General features: G+C 36.3%; 1 protein-coding gene across 1 annotated transcript in view; it reads right to left on the reverse strand.

The window, feature by feature from the left end:
• The window catches only part of SLCO5A1 (solute carrier organic anion transporter family member 5A1), a 171,762-nt gene that overhangs the window by 73,508 nt on the left and 86,072 nt on the right, over window positions 1–12,182 (reverse strand). The gene's annotated exons all lie outside the window — the stretch shown is intronic.

Here is a 12,182-nt window from a genome sequence, read left to right on the forward strand (position 1 = left end):
TTATGAGGTCATACTGCCTCTCAATTTGCGAAATGCTAATGATCACAATCATATTGACAATTTTTAGTCCCACAATCACCACAAGGGCAGATTCACCTTTTTTCCAAAAAAAATCTTAACCCATTCACCCACAGTTAACATAAGTAACATTCTCAGTTATGAAACGGACCCTTCACAATCCTTGACCAACAAAACCCATTTGTTTATTAGAAATTGACACTGAACAATGTTCCTTTTTATCTGTCCAAGTGTGGATACAAAATCGAATGTCCTTTCCACACTTAGAATATGAGGAAAGCATCCTCTATATGTTATTCAAATCATATTTAGTAGACTCTGTTAATATTTACTCTCTGCCTCCTTACTTCACAAGATATATTGTCTACATCAGTAAGGCTGTCTTAAGTTGCAAATGTGTAACAGACAGGTATATGTGATTCTTCCTGTCAAGCACATGCCACAAGTAATACTTTCTAACAAAGATTCAGAGGATGCTGATTGAACTTCTTTACTCAAATATATTCATGGGGTCTCTCTCCTATGGTCACCTTACACGTGGCTGCCAGATTCAGTGTAGCTAACTCAATTTTAGCTAACTCAATTTAGTCACAACCTCCAAAATTCCTGCAGATTCTATAGATTTTAAATTATACTGCACTTATAATGGGAGATGGAGACCTAACAGAGAGAAGGGCCTATAAATTTTTGTTCTAATTATCAATATAAGTAAACATAAAAGATCACAAATAGATAAAGACAGGAAACTTTCTTAAGTTTTCTAGACATCAAAAGCAATAACTTAGAGAATTTTTAGGTAGCTGTACTGTCAAGATGTAATGACTTCAAAGATATGAGCTCAGCTCTCAGAAAATTGATCAGGTATCCTTAATGTTTTAAGTGTACTTTTAGTTCACAAGATATTAAAGTAATCAACATCTTGTAAAAGGTTTAACCTTCTTACATGTAGCTGAAGCAAGAACACTCAAAATCACACCTCCCTTTTTCATCTCATTTAAAACAGCTTATGTGTTGCATAATTTACAAGGTATAGCTAGAAAAATTGATCATATCAATTGATCATGAAAGTCTCACTCTCTGTGTTAGCTCTAGTGGCCAAAAAGAGTCTTTGCAGCTTTCAAAGGTAAATAAATATGAAACTCAACAGTAGTTGATTTTTCATGCATTGATATTTCTTTATCAATAACTTGAAACAGAAATTAAATTATATGAGATAAGACAATTGTATGTGCTCTCTTTTTTAAGGTAGTATATTGCTTTTTGAAGGGCAATTGGGGTTAAGTGACTTGCCCAAGGTCACATGGCTAGTTTTTGGGTTAAGTGTCTGAGGCCGGATTTGAACTCAGGTCCTCCTGACTCCAAGGCCGGTGTTCTATTCACCACACCACCTAGCCACCCCCTGAGAATGTTTTATTTTTAAAATGAGCATGGGAAGGATTATAAAAAATATAGGCATACTAATTCACTGCTGTGGAAGCTAGATATTGGTTCAACCATTCCAGAATACTGCAACAAAGAGTTCCAAATTGTGAAGAAAGCCTGATATGAAACACAACTAAGGCAGGTCATCCTAAGAGCATTCATAGGTGAAACATGAGGGAGGACAAAAAAACAGATGGAACATGAAATTAATTTCTCAGTGCTTCTATGCCTGTCTAATCTCATTACTGATGATAGTGGAGCCACTACATTTGGGCTCTAACCTTTCAAGACTCCAAGGACTATAAGTAGAAATAAAAATGATACTCAAAAAGATGAAGTTGGGAAGAGAAACTAAACTAAAGCTGAGGAAATCATTATTTTACACTAAGGAAATCAATGTCAGAGGAAATAGAATAGAGGAAAGCATTAAGGGCCCAATCTAAGATATTCCAAAGCAAGGAAACAGTCCATGTACTTTAAAAAAAAATTTAAATTACTTTAAAAAATAACGGAGATTTAGAGGCAATCAAGCAACTGACTTGCATTTTTTTTTGCATCTGTGTAAGATCTTGATGAGAAAAATATATAAGTATATTTAGGATATCCTTCCTTAATTAAAATATGAGAAGGAATCAAACTTTTGCAAATGATCTCCTATAGCATACTATATCTTTAGAGTTATATAATTGACTGAAAGGCGTTTGAGAATTTGGGAAATAGCACAGTACTTTCAACAATCCCAATAGACTTACATCTTTTTAATACTGATACTCTCCCACCCATTGTATGTATGAATCATAAAATAAATGCAAACTTAAAAGAATCAAAATTGTAAATATTACAATTTCCCAATATGTTTACTGTTAAATAAAGAAATAGGTGATTCAGTAAAAAAAAACAAATGAAATCTTAAAGGCTTTCCTACAAAAAGGTATATCCCATAAATATATTGTGATCATACAAGATACACATCAGATCATTGTTGTTGTTATTTGTCCTTCATTCTCAAAGAGAACCAATGATGTCAGAAAGGCCATGTGTTGACTTCTTGTAAATAAATTGGATTTAAGTGAGGCAGGGCCATGCAAAGTCACCAACCTCACTCTCTCTTCTGGAGCCATCTGGGTCTAGTGGCAAGATATACTTCAGGATGACCTGGAGATAGCCTTAATGTAGTAGGAAACCTTGGCATTTTTAAGCTAAGGTCTTTCCCAGGTCTCAGTTTGTCTGAGGCAAAGTCCATTCAACAATTAAGACCTAGGTAAGAAATGAGGCAAAAATGGCCTAGGTAAAAGAGTAGGCAAAAAAAAATCAATCTGGGGGGGGGAAGACCCTAAGAGTTTCTGGTCAAAACAGAAACAATTGCTATTTATACTCACTCTGAGCCATCAAAGACCAAACAATGACCAAGTGAGGTTTGGACTGGGACCTATTATTGGCCAATCAGTAAGAGCCAGAGTGACTTGGGTTTAAGGCATGGTCAAGTAGCTTAATTTGAATCCCAATAAGTTTTATCAAAGCCTGGTTTTCCAGTGCTGTATTTCAAGAAATCATAAATGAAACTACTGGAGGCAAAAGAGTTAACTGTCCCAATTTTCTTTTTTAATGGTAGAATAAATAAGTAGAGAAGAAGAAAAAAAGAAAGAAATCTAGCCCATAAACCCCAAGACATGTTGAGAAGTTTCAACAATCAAAATTTATATTCCTCTGGGCAGAGCACCCACAGGTAAGGATAGGATTCCCTATATGAACAGAGGGAGAGGAAGGAAGGAAGGAAGGAAGGAAGGAAGGAGGGAAGGAAGGAAGGAGGGAAGGAGGGAGGGAGGGAGGGAAGGAAGGGAAAGAAGGAAGGAAGGAAGGAAGGAAGGAAGGAAGGAAGGAAGGAAGGAAGGAAGGAAGGAAGGAAGGAAGGAAGGAAGGACGGACTTACTAAGAGTGCTTTACTGATATTATCTTAACAAATATTATTATCTACAAATATTTTCCAGGTTTTTTTTCAAAACAGAAATTAAAGAGTAAGGGTTTAGGGTGAAGCAGCCTCAAGAGTGGTGTTGGCACATAGTGGGCAGGCCCTTGATATCTTAGATCCAAGAGGTAAAATGGAAACTGAAAGAATCTACCAATAACCTCCTGAAAGAGATCCCGAAAGGAAAACTCCTAGGAATATTATACCCATATTCCAGAGCTCTCAGTTAAGGAGAAAATATTGCAAACAACTAGAAAGAAATCATTCAAAAATCATGGAACCACATTCAGGACCACACAGGATTTAGCTGCTTCCATATTAAATGAGCAGAAGACTTGTAATATGATTCCAGAAAGAAAATAGGCTAGGATTACAATCAAAAATAGTCTACCCAGCAAAGTCAAGCATAATTCTTCTGGGGAAAATGGGCATTTAATGAAATAGAGGATGTTCAAGTATCCTTGATGAAAAAACGTAAGCAGAATAGAAAATCTCACATTCAAACACATGACTCAAGAGAAATATAAAAAGGTAAACATGAAAGAGAAATCATAGGGGACCTATAATAAGGTTAAACTGTTCATAATTTTATATGAGAAGATACATGTAACTCCTAAGAACTTTATCTTTATTAGGGCAATTTGCATAGACAGAAAGCATGCAGTGAGGATGGGTTGAGCTAATTATGTTGGAATGATTGTAAAACAAATGAAGGGTTGTTAAAGAGGGATACATTGTGAGAAGAGGAAAGAATGTGGAAAACTATCTCACATAAATGAGGTACATAAGGAAGAGCTGTTAAATGGAGGGGAAAATAGGGAGAGTGATAGGCAATGCTTTAACCTCACTCTCACTGGAATTGGTTCAAATAGGGGAGAATATATATGTATATATATACATATATATATACTCAGTTGGGTAAAGAAATCCATCTTACTCAACAGGGAAGGAAGAGAGGAAAAGGATAAGGAAAAGAGTGAAAATGATAAAGAGTGGGATAGATTAAGGAAGGCAGTGATTAGAATGATGTTTGGGGAGGAACAGGGTAAAAAAAAGAGACAGAGCAGGATAAACAGAAGAAAATAGTATGAAAGGAAATACACAATTAGTAATCATAATTCTGATGAACAGAATGTGAATGGGATGAAATCACCCATAAAATGGAAGTAGATGGTAGAACGGATTAGAAACTAGAATCTGATAATATATTATTTACAAGAAACACACTCAAAATAAAAAGAAAGAAAACAGAAAGAGTTAAAATAAAGACCTGGAGGCCTGGAAGATGACCCTGGGTGGCACTGAGGCCCCCGGATGAGGCCTGATCAATGTGGCAACAAGTTGACCCACCAACCACAAGGACCACTGCCAGACCTATCACCAAAGGGCTGGGACTGGATGGAGCAGGGTAAGAATCAAATGCATGGCCCCTGGCAGGGGCAGCAGCTACTCCTGGGACTACCAATCCACAGGCCAGAAATTTAAAAAGCCCCTATCTGGACCTCCAGGGACCAGGATGGCAGAGTGAGCCCCAGCTGCTCCAATCCCCCCCCACCCTGAAAACATAGCAATTGTTTTCAATTTTAAATAAGAACCTTAGACAGTAAAATCAAATTCAGAGGGAGACAGTACTGACTCCACACCCACAGCTGAAGCCTCAACAGGGAACTGGTTTCAAGAACAGAAAGCATTATTAGATGAGCTCAGAAGGAACTTTGAAAACCAAATTAGACAAATAGAAGATAAAATGAATAATTCTTTTAAAATCAAAATCACAAAATTAGAAAAACATTATAATGAAGAAAACAGCTCCTTAAAAAGAAAAATGTGTGATATGGAAAAGGTGCTTCAAAAACTAACCAAGGAAAATAATTCACAAAAAACTAGAATCAATGAAATTGAAGTGAATAACTCTATGAGGAACCAAGAATTAGTCAAACAAAACATCAAGGATGAAAAATTAGAAAAAGAGATAAAAAATCTCAATGGAAAAATAACTGACCTGGAAAACAGATCCAGGAGAGATAATCTGAGAATCATAGGTCTACCAGAAAATCATGATGAAAAAATGAGCCTGGACAACATCTTCCAAGAACTAATCAAAGAAAACTGTCCTGAGATACTAGAAGCAGACGGTAAAACAGAAATTGAAAGAATCCACCTGACACCTCCTGAAAGAGATCCCAAATTGAAAAGTCCAGGAAATGATGTGGCCAAACTCCAGAACTACCAGGTAAAGGAGAAAATATTACAAGTGGCCAGAAAGAAACAACTCAAATATCACAGAAGCACAGTGAGGATTGCACAGGATCTGGCAGTCTCTACACTGAAAGATCAGAGGAAGTGGAATACAATTTTCCCAAGGCAAAAGAGCTCAGGTTACAACCAAGGATCACCTACCCAGCGAAACTGAACATATTCTTCCAGACAAGGAGATGGTCATTCAACAATATAACAGATTTCCAGAACTTCCTGATGAAAAAGCCAGAGCTCAATGGAAAATTCAACCTCCAATTACGTGATGCAAGAGAGACATAGAAAGGTAAACAAGGAAAACACACACACGCACACACACCGTGTCATTTAATAAGAGCAAACTGTTTATAGACAAGTAGAGGGTATGGGTATAAATTACACAAAATGATGATTTTAAAAAACCTTATTAAGGGCTACAAAGGGACTGCAATGGAAGAAGATGAAAGAATGAAGTGGAAAAGGGTAAATTATGCCACACAAAGAGGCTTAAAAACAATATAGCAGACGGAAAGAAGGGAGGGAGGTGAGTATAATATGAGCTTTTCCCTCATTGGTTCTGGTGCAAGGAGGGAATAACACAACCAGTTAAGCATAGGACCCTATCAAGAAGAGACACAAAGGAGTGGCTAGGTGGCAGAGTGAGTAGAGCACTGGCCCTGAAGTCAGGAGGACCTGAGTTCAAATCCAGCCTCAGACACTTAACATTTACTAGCCGTGTGACTTTGGGCAGGTCACTTAACCCCAATTGCCCTCCAAAAAAAAGACACAAAACATATCATAATAGAGGGAAAGAGAGGAGGGAGAGGAGCTTTACATGAAACCTGTTCCTGTCACTTTGGTTTGAAGAAGAAATAACATACTACATTAAATACAAAAATATCCTACAGGCAGTAGGAGGGGGAAGGGCAATGAAAGGGGTGGGATAGTTAAAAGGGAGGGAAGAAGTAAGGGGGAAGGGAGGAAAAAGGAGGGGGGCTGATAAGAAGGGAATACTGAGGGAGGCAGTGGTCAAAAAGAAAACTATTAAGGAGGGGAAGGGAGAATGAGAAAAATAAAAGTATAAACAGGGAAGGGAATAGGATGGAGGGAAAGAGATAGATAGTAATCATAACTGTGGAAGTGAATGGGATGAGCTCTCCCATAAAACAGAGGTGGGTATCAGAATGGATTAAAAACCATAATCCTACAATATGCTGTTTACAAGAAACACATCTGAAACAGAGGGATACACACAGGGTAAAGGTTAAAGCCTGGAGTAAAATATATCATGCCTCAGCTAAAGTAAAAAAAAGCAGGGGTAGTAATCCTTATCTCAGATAAAGCAAAAGCAAAAACTGATCTAATTATAAGAGATAAGGAAGGGAACTATATCCTGCTAAAAGGCACCATTGAGAAGGAAGCAATATCATTAATTAACATATATTCACTAAGTGGTATAGCATCCAAATTCCTAGAAGAGAAAGGGAATTAGAGGAAGAAATAGAGAGCAAAACTATACTAGTGGGGGACCTTAATCTCCCCTTCTCTGAGATTGATAAATCCAACCTCAAAATAAACAAGAAAGAAGTTAAGGAGGTGAATAGAATTTTAGAGAAGGTAGGTATGATAGATCTCTGGAGAAAACTGAATGGGGATAAAAAGGAATATACCTTCTTCTCAGTGGTACATGGCACATACACAAATATCGACCATGTACTAGGACATAAAAAGCTCACAATTCAGTGCAGAAAGGCAGAAATATTAAATGCATCATTCTCAAATCATGATGCAATAAAAATCATATGCAATAAAGGGCCATGAAAAGATAGACTAAAAACTAATTGGAAACTAATATTAGGAAAACCATCAGTATAATTCATCAAATCAGCAATAAAACTAGCAAAAAACCACATGATTATCTCAATAGATGCAGAAAAGGCTTTTGACAAAATACAACATCCATTCCTATTAAAAAACACTAGAAAGAATAGTGGCCTAGAGAATCAAGTAAAAAACTACTTGAGACAATAAATAAATTTGGCAAAGTTGCAGGATATAAAATAAACCCACATAAATCCTTGGCATTCCTGTATATTTCTAATGAAACCCAACAGCAAGAGATAGAAAGAGAAATCTCATTTAAAGTTACTGTAGACATTATAAAATATTTGGGAATCTACCTGCCAAAACAAACCCAGGATCTATATGAACACAACTACAAAACACTTTTCACACAAATAAAGTCAGATCTAACTAATTGGAAAAACATCAATTGCTCATGGCTAGGCTGAGCTAATATAATAAAAATGACAATTTTACCTAAATTAAACTACATATTTAGTGTCATACCAATCAATTTACAAAAATATTACTTTATAGACCTAGAAAAAATAATAACAAAATTCATTTGGAAGAACAAAAGGTCCAGAATATCAAGGGAATTAATTAAAAGAAATGCTAGGGAAGGTGGCCTAGCTATACCAGATTTTAATCTGTATTACAAAGCAGCAGTCATCAAAACTACTTAGTACTGGCTGAGGAATAGAGTAGTGGATCAATGGAATAGATTGGATACACAAGACTCAGCAGTCAATGACTATAGTAATCTACTCTCTGATAAACACAAAGACTCCAGTTTCTAGGATGAGAACTCCCTATTTGACAAAAACTGCTGGGAAAACTGGAATATGGTATGGTAGAAACTGGGCATAGACCATTATCTAACACCGTATACCAAAATTAAGTCTAAATGGGTGCGTAATCTAGGTATAAAGGATGATACCGTAAGCAATCTGGGAAAGCAAAGAATAGTTAACTGTCAGATTTATGGAAAGGGGAAGATTTCATGACCAAACAAGAATTAGAGAACATTATAAAATGCAAAATGGATAACTTTGATTACATGAAACTGAAAAGCTTCTGTACAAACAAAGCCAATGTAACCAAGATTAAGAGGGAAGTGAGAGATTTGGAAAGAATTTTTACAACCAATGACTCTGATAAAGGCCTCATTTCTAAAATATACAGAGAACTGAGTAAAATCTATAAGAATACAAGTCATTCCCCAATTGATAAATGGTCAAATGATATGAACAGGTAGTTCTCAGAGGAAGAAATTAAAGATATCTATAAGCATATGAAAAAATGCTCTAAATCACTATTGATTAGAGAAATGCAAATCAAAACAACTCTGAGGTATCACATCTCACCGATCAGATTGGCTAAGAGGACAAAACAGGAAAATGATAAATGCTGGAGAGGATGTGGAAAAATTGGAATACTAATACATTGCTGGTGGAGTTGTGAACTGATCCAACCATTCTGGAGAGCAATCTGGAACTATGCCCAAAGGGCTATAAGTAATTTCATATCCTTTGACCCAGCAATACCACTTCTAAGGTTGTATCCCAAAGAGATTATAGAAGCGGAAGGAAGACCTACATGTACAAAAATATTTATAGCAGCTCTTTTTGTGGTGGCAAAGAATTGGAAATTAAGGGGATACCCATCAATTGGGGATTGGCTAAACAAGTTATGGTATATGAATGTAATGGAATACTATTGTGCCATAAGAAATGAAGAGCAGATGAACTTCATAGCTACCTGGAGAGGCTTATATGAACTGATGCTGAGTGAGAAGAGCAGAACCAGGAAAAATTTGTACACAATTACAGATATAACGTATGTGTGATGACCAACTTTGATAGACTGGATGCTTCTCAGAAATGCAGGGCTATAAGTAAACTCCAAAAGACTCATAATGGAGAGAGATGTCTACATTCAGAGAAAGAACCAGAAAGAACAGAGTTTGAATGCAGATTGAAGCAAACACCTGCTCTCTTTCTTTTTCTTGTTTGGTTTGGTTTCCTCTTTTCCATTGTTTATTCCATCAGATACTTTCCTTCTTTATAACCTAAAAATTTATAGCCTGAAAAACATAACCTGAAAAAAGATACAAATCCTTCTTTATAACCTGAAAAATGTCTAATGTGAAAGTATCTGCACATCCTATACCGGGGGGGGGGGGGGGGGGGGGGGAAGGGGGGGGGTATGGAGGGAGGAGGAGAAAATTTGAAACTCAAAGAACTGGGGAATTGAATCTTATAAACTCAAAGTAAACAAACAAATTAATAAAGATCAAAAAAAAATAAAATAAAGACCTTGAGAAGATTCTATTATGGTTCAGCTGATGTTAAAAGAAAAAAGAGTCAGGTGTAGCAATCATGATCTCAGATACAGCAAAAGCAAAAACAATCCTAATTAAAAGAGATAATTAAAGAAACTACATCTTGCTAAAAGGCACAATAGAAAATGAAGTAACATCAAAAAATTTTAGTGTCTCTGATAAAAAGCCTCATTCCTCACAATATATAGGGAATTGAGTCAAATGTAAAAAATAAGAATCATTCACCAATTGAAAAATGACCAAAGGATATGAACAGGTAGTTTTCAGAAAAAGAAATCAAACCTATCTAGAGTTATATTTTTAAATGTTTTAGGCCATTATTGATGAAAGAAATGCAAATTAAACAACCTTGAGGAAACTACTTCATGCCTGTCAGATTGACTACCATGACAGAAAAGAAAAGTGACAAATGTTGGGAGGCTGTAGAGAAATAGTGATGTGAATGCCCTGTGAATGGCACTGTAAACAGATTCAGCTATTCTGAAGGACAATCTGGAGCTATGCCCAAAGGGCTATCAAGCTGTGCATATCTTTGCACCAGCAATACCACTAGTAGGTCTCTATCCCAAAAATATCAAAGAAAAAGGAAAAGGACCCATATGTACAAAGATATTCATAACAGCTCTTTTTTGTGGTGGCAAAGAATTGGAAATCAGGGGATGCCCATCAATTGGGGAATAGCTAAACAAGTTGTGGTATATGATTGTGATAGAATACTATTGTGCTATAAAAAATGATGAACAGATGGCTTCATAAAAAGCTTGGAAAACCTATATGAATTGATGCAGAGTGAAGTGAACAGAACCAGGAGACCATTGGACACAGTAAAAGCAATATTGTTACAAGGATGAACTGTGAAAGACTTGGCTACTCAGATCAATACAATGAATGATCTAAGACAATTCCACAGGACTCATGATGAAAAATGCTCTCCACCTCCAGAGAGAACTGATGAACTCTTAAGTGCAAATTGAAATTGGGTTTTTTTTTCACTTTATTTTTCTTCGTTTTGGGGACATGGTTAATATAGAAATATATTTTTAGAATATTTTACATGCATAACTGATATATTGATTGTCTTCTTAATGGGTAGGAGAGGGGCTGGTGGGAGGGAAAGAATTTAGAACTCAATTTTTTTTAATGTTAAAGATAAATTTTTTCTTTTTGGGGGGGGGGGAAGGAACACAAGGCAATTGGGGTTACATGACTTGTCCAATGTCACACAGCCAGTAAGTGTCAAGCGTCTGGGGCCGAATTTGAACTCAGGTCCTTCTGACTCCAGAGCCAGTGCTCTATTCACTATGCCACTTAACTACCCCAAGATAAAATTTTTTTAAAAGACTCATTGTAGATATAAACAACTTTATTACAATATTAACAGTGATTACTTGAATACAACTGGCATATAAAGAATATGCAAGAAATGTATGAGTGGAAAAAGAGGAGTTCTGGGTAAGTACCTGGAATGAGTCATAACAAACGTGCAGCTCAAGCATTATCCAAAATGCCAAAGGACCTGTTGGGTAGATCCTATGTCACATGTAAGAAAGAATGGCATATGATGAGAAGCCATGGATAAACTGTAATCTTTACCAGAAACTTAAGACCCACATCACTGATATCCCATATCTCTATCGATGTCATAGAATAATTGAATTTTAAATGTGCATGGTACTGTGCTAAGGCCCAGGGATACAAATATGAAGAATATGGAGAAAAATATTTTTATGTCCACCTCCCTTATACTGCTGTGAAGTGGACAACGTTGTTCCCCACATTAAAAACCAAAAAAGGGAAACCCAAAGAGCTTCTGTTCTAGACTAATAGGGGGAAAAGTTGATGTGGGAATTAAGAACATCAAAACCATAATGACAGGGTGGCTAGGTGGCACAATGAATAGAGCACCAGCACTGGAGTCAGGAGGACCTGTGTTCAAATCCGGCCCCAGACACTTGACACACTTACTAGCTGTGTGACCTTGGGCAAGTCACTTAAACCTAACTGCCCTGCCCTCCCCCACCAAAAAAAAAGGCAAAAAAAAAAAACCATAATGACTAGCACACCTATTTTATTCATTTTAACTGCCATAATTTTTTGAATTCTAGTTCTTTGATACAAATTTTATCATTTAACTGTTTTTTAAATGTCATCCCTGAGTCAACCACAGTTAATATTTCTATATCATATAAATATTTGATGTATTAGCTATCAATCAGATGTTGCTTGATTCTCTTTAACAAAATTATGGAGTGAGACAAAGGCTTATGAAAGGGTAGCAAACGATTAATTTACAAGTTATTTGGATTAACAGATATTTTATTAATTTCAAACCACTAGATACTAAGAGCAGATTTG

The sequence above is a fragment of the Petaurus breviceps genome, unplaced genomic scaffold (assembly GCF_028583685.1).
Source record: "Petaurus breviceps papuanus isolate PSGF00001 unplaced genomic scaffold, PetGlider_PUasm1.0 38, whole genome shotgun sequence".
NCBI classification, from domain to species: Eukaryota; Metazoa; Chordata; class Mammalia; order Diprotodontia; family Petauridae; genus Petaurus; species Petaurus breviceps.